Consider the following 5,960-nt stretch of genomic DNA (forward strand, 5'->3'; position numbering starts at 1 on the left):
TCAGCATGACCTGTAATTCACTGGTAACATGTAGCGGAATGTTCATGAATCTATGGATATTTGTTACTATGTTCGTCGCAGTGACAGAAAAGGGAAGAAAAACCCACAATCAACCTGGTTTAGTTTTTTTCTACATGCTAATAGAATTCCGAGAAAGATTTAAGATTTTGAAAAATATCAGTAATGAAAAACAAAACTAGTAAAAAAGTGACTTCTAGACACTGTACACTTGAAACATCAAAGCAATATGTCCTTCTGAATTTGTGGGTAGGGATGCGCTTCAGTGAAGGGTTGGCAGCAGTTTTACTTTATGACTGTTAAGCAAAGGCATTGAATTTGATGGAGAAAGTTAAAATTGGCAGAAATATCAAGATGAGCAGAAATACGGCAGGGGCCAGTGCCTCCTCACTCCCACTTCAGGCACCTATGGGGCACTCTCAGTAACCAAGAGGAGCTTGCAGAGAGCCTACAGGAGACGTACTGCATACACCCTGTTTTATTGCTTGTCAAATGACCAAAGGGAGAAATTATATCATTTTTCGTTAGGGAGCATATATTTGATGACAATATATATTCAGGAATGTGTTAAAGAATTGCAGTAAAAATAACCTTAGCATATCAATGCTGAGCAAGATATAAAAGTACTGCAGTATGCCATATATTAGTTAGCATATAAAAGGGCCACGCAAAATGAAATTTTTTGAGTATATTTTTGGATTTTTTACTAGAAATTTAAGTACACTTACTACTCTGCTATGCTAGTTTAATAAGACAGCACAAAAGGCAATTTACTCAAATAATTGTATATTAGGTTATTTTGAAGTCCAGACATCTAAGTTGGTAAGTATTCTTCACATATCAAATGTTGATCATTTATATATTTAATGCTCTTTTGAGAATTAATTTATGTAAAAAGCAGCTCTTTGCATAATGAATTATAAATTTTAAGAGTTGTATAACATGTAGCTGTAACATGATGAAATAGTATTAAATGACGTGTCAGAGTTATATGCATAATATCATACTCACTTTTGCTAGTTAATAAATATCATAAAGAAGTTCTCATTGGATGAGAGTGTATTACAAAGAGGTCTTCTAATTTCACTATCCCATCAATCTCTCTACGTGCATACAAATGTTATTAAAATACTCTGTAGAACAAAAACTCATATCATGCAGGGAATCAGAATGAAGCCATTAATTAAAGTCAGAAACCAAGCTTCCAAATGATCACTCAAGGCTCAGATTATGTAAAATTCCTCACTGTATGTTTTGAGTATGTGATATTTAATATGCGCAACCGCTGTTTAAGACCTTCAGTTTAGAAAACTGCAATCATTTCATTTTAAAGCCCTCACAATATATAAAATGATATATACACACTGTATTTACTCTTTCAGACATAATTATTCTCAGCTGATATGACCAAGATTCAGGAACTCTCTTATTTTTTGAGACCCTCTCCATAAGTCACCTAGGCTAGAGTACAGTGGCATGATCAGACCCACTGCAACCTCCGCTTGCCAGGTTCAAGCAATTCTCATGCCTCAGCCTCCCTAGTAGCTGGGACTATAGGCATGTACCACCACGCCCAGCTAATTTTTGTGTTTTTAGCATAGATGTTTTTAGTATCACCATGTTGGCCAGGTTGGTCTTGAACTCCTGGCCTCGAGTGATCCACCCACCTTGGCCTCTTAAAGTGCTGGATTTACAAGTGCCCAGCCCATGTCTCTTGAATGACTTTATAAACTTTATTGTTTTAAAATATTTGTTAAGAAAATCATTAGTAGGGCAGTGCAAATACATAGATTTTATTACATGTTACCACTCTAGTTTCAGTTTCCATATAGAGAAATACGTGTTCTAATCATTAAAGTTGTCCAGAATAAAATGTAAAATGCATTCAAAAATATTTAGGGCACTATAAATTGTTGGATGGATATGGCCATTACTATATTTAGCATTTGATCTGTAAAACTGATGCTGTCACTAAGTATTTTGTTTAGTTTTTGACTTGAGGTCAAAATATGCTCAAAATATTTGTAAATGAATATATTTCTCAAGCCTTTATTAAGTTTCTATAGCTGTTATCCTTGTACTCGACTTTGATTTGTCCAAATCCCTTCTCTTATATTTAAAATCTAGGAATTCTCCTATGTTAATAGTAAAGGCCAATTGCTTTGGAAAGCATTTTTTAACCTCTCTGGCTGTATTGCATAAATTGATTCAATATGTATTTTCTGAGAAGCTACTTTGTATTTGATTCTATGACCATGCTATGTACTCTTTTTCTGCCCTTCGTTAGCATGTTTTCCTTAGGAAGCATGTACTTTTTACCTCCAGCTACTTACTAAAGCACATCTCATCTCTTACTTTAGTATATAAGCTCTTGAAAGCCAGACTATGTTTGACTTATGTTTCTATTTGCTACAACATCTTTTTCAGTACTTCACAATGAGTACTTAATAGAAAGCTCCTGAATGTATGAATGAATTAATATATGAATGTGATTTCTTAGCTTAATTTTCTATGATATTTTTGCCTCCAAGCAATGTTCTGTTTTTACACATTCTCTGACATATTATAGTAACACTCTTAATATATATATTAGCCTCATGAAATATAAAATATTTCTTTACTATGTCACTGTTTTAATTAAAATAAGTTTTTCTTCTATCTTTCTGACAATATTCTTTGTTCAAGCAATACCATGTTCCAGGATTTTCTTTCTTGGGCTACCCTTTAAATGTTTATATTTCTTAGGATTTTATCTTTGAAATTTCTTTTCTTTCTCCATAATTTTCTCTGAAGGGTTTCACCCATTTCCATGGCCCTACTACATTTATTTGAGAATGAATTTCAAGTCTCTTAATTCAAATCCAGATTCTCTCTTACTCTTATATCTGCTTATCCAACTACATATGATACAGAATCACTTAGCTAACCTAAGGACGCTACTATTCAGGATGTCCAAATGTGAGCTTATCATCTCTGCCTATCCCTCCTTTCCGATTGCTCTTCCTTCTTTTTTCTGAGACAAAGTATCGCTCTGATACTAGGCTGGAGTGTAGTGACGCAATCGCGGCTCACTGCAACCTCCACTTCGTGGTTCAAGTGATTCTTCTGCCTCAGCCTCCTGAGTAGCTGGGACAACAGGCGTGTGCCACCACACGCAGCTGATTGTTGTATTTTTAGTACAGACTGGGTTTCATCACGTTGTCCAGAATGGTCTTGATCTCTTGACCTGGTGATTCCCCCGCCTTGGCCTCCCAAAGAGCTGGGATTACAGGCGTGAGCCACCGCGCCTGGCCGCTCTTCCTTTTTTAAATATCTCACAGGGAATGTCCAAACACACCCATTACTCACCCAGGACAGATTTCTGGGTACTCTTTCTAACTCTGCCTTTTCCTTCTCATACCCCTAATGCGATTGTCAATGTATCTCCGCAATCCACTTACCTCACTGTACTCTTAATGTCATTTTACTACTTAAAGCTATTATCTTCTCAAGTTAAGCTATTATCATCTCCTTCAAAGTTCATTAATGTCTGCCAACTACACTATTGCTTTTTTTGTATTACAGACCTTGCTTCCTTACCCATTCACCATTCTAGAGCCTAAGGCATTTTCAAAAAGTCAAATCTGATTATGAAGCTCTTCTGCTTGAAGGCCGGTGTTCCTACAGTGCTTAAAACAGAGTACAACTCCTTTTGCATGCCTTCCAAGGTCCTATGTGATCTACCCACTTACTTCTCATATTTCTAACTCACAAATTCTCCCAGCTATGGTCATAATTCCTCTTAGTGGCTGGAATACATCCTCTTCTCCCATAGCTACATCTGGGACCCTGCCTTCTCCAGTCTCCACTCCCCCACCCCACCCAATAGTGATGGTGAACTATTTTCTCTCCATCTTTCAGATCTAAACCCCTTATCACTCTTTCAGAGCTAAACCCCAGAAAGAGAAAGTACTCTTAAGTACTTTCTGGGTACACTGGTTTCCTTTATCACAGCATTTGTAAACATAGCTGAGGTTCTTAAAACTACTCCCTGTTTTTCCATTTCATCCAACGACTTCCATAGCTGAGAATATTCGTACTCAAATGTCCCATGCTGGGCAAAACGAGGAGGAGTTTTTCTCTCCTTTTGATACAATGGATTCTTCTGCGCAAGTTTTTCAGGAAGACCATCTTCATCATCTAGGTGTTCGAGTGGTTCCATGATGACTGGACGAGGAGTTGCTGTCAGCAAGAAAACACCTTCACTACATCGTTCAAATGCCTTTCTTGCTGCTGGTTTAGAAGAACAAGTTGAAAAAAACATGAAGGATGCAAAAGACAAACTGGAAAGTGAAATGGAAGATGCCTATCATGAACATCAGGCAAATCTTTTGCGACAAGATCTGATGAGACGACAGGAAGAATTAAGACGCGTGGTAGAACTTCATAATCAAGAAATGCAGAAACATATAGAAATGCAATTGAGGCAAGAGGAGGAACGACGTAGAAGAGAGGAAGAGATGATGATTCGTCAGCCTGAGATGGAAGAACAAATGAGGCGCCAAAGAGAGGAAAGTTATAGCTGAATGGGCTACATGGATCCAAGAGAAAGAGACATGAGAATGGGTGGCAGAGGAGCAATGAACATGGGAGATCCCTATGGTTCAGGAGGCAAGAAATTTCCACCTCTAGGTGGTGGTGGTGGCATAGGTTATGAAGCTAATCCTGGCGTTCCACCAGCAACCATGAATGGTTCCATGATGGGAAGTGACATGCGTACTGAGCGCTTTGGGCAGGGAGTTGCGGGGCTTGTAGGTGGACAGGGTCCCAGAGGAATGGGGCCTGGAACTCCAGCAGGATATGGTAGAGGGAGAGAAGAGTACAGAGGTCCAAACAAAAAGCCCCGATTTTAGATGTGATATCTAGGCTTTCATTCCAGTTTGTTTTTGTCTTTTGTTTAGATACTAATCTTTTAAATTATTGCATTTTAGTAAGAAAGCTACCTTTTTATGGATGTTAGTAGTTTATTGACCTAATATTTGTAAATGGTCTGTTTGGGCAGGTAAAATTATGTAATGCAGTTGTTTGAAACAGGAGAATTTTTTTTTTCTCACTTCCTTATTTTTTCTTTTTTTACTTGAAGTATAATGTCCTTCAAGTTATGGCAGTGTACCTTGTGCCACTGAATTTCCAAAGTGTACTAATTTTTTTTTTACTGTGCTTCAAATAAATAGAAAAATAGTTATTAAAAAAAACTACTTCCTGTCCATTATTACCCTTATTTATAAACTCTTCTAATCTTATTTCTGACTTTTATATTTACCTCATGATTTTTTTTCTCTTAAAACACTTCCTGGCACTTCGTGGTATTAACACTTCATTATATTTGCAAGTACCATTGTATAGTTATTTGCTCACTCACTGTTTATGTATAGATATCTTATTTCCCATCCTTTAAAAACAGATTTTATGTGAACAGACTCTCATACACTGTTAATTATCTGTTGTGATTAGCATGAAATGTATTTGTTTATAATTTCAGGACTCCACTATTTTAACATTTTAGAAAAGGGTATCCTTAAAATAATGATGGATATTCCAAGTGAAGAAATGGCCTTGCACTTCTGCTGCAGAGTTTTATTAGATATCAAGAATAAATTTTAATTGTAGGGTAATTTTAACTTCTCAAGTTAATCCATTGTAGAATTTAGAGTCTCTATTGATGGATTTTAAAATATAATTAATCTTATGCAATGAAAGAAGCTTTGTTCATTTCCCTGAGACAAATTCATGATCATTTGCTTTACCTCTAGGCATTTTATAGTATGATCTTATGCAGTTATATAGATTCAGAATAATTCACACTTTAGCATGGCTAAACATGATTTAAAGTGGACATTCACATGGTATTTCCTTTAATAGTTTAGAGCAAACCTCTATTGTTTTGAATAATTCAATGATTC

At 36.3% G+C, this 5,960-nt stretch overlaps 1 pseudogene; it reads left to right on the top strand.

Moving 5' to 3' along the window:
- The first annotated feature begins 4,169 nt into the window (after positions 1-4,169).
- On the top strand, positions 4,170-5,102 carry LOC100896155 (splicing factor, proline- and glutamine-rich pseudogene; annotated as a pseudogene).
- The last annotated feature ends 858 nt before the right edge of the window (positions 5,103-5,960 follow it).

The sequence above is a fragment of the Callithrix jacchus genome, chromosome 2 (assembly GCF_049354715.1).
Source record: "Callithrix jacchus isolate 240 chromosome 2, calJac240_pri, whole genome shotgun sequence".
NCBI lineage: Eukaryota > Metazoa > Chordata > Mammalia > Primates > Cebidae > Callithrix > Callithrix jacchus.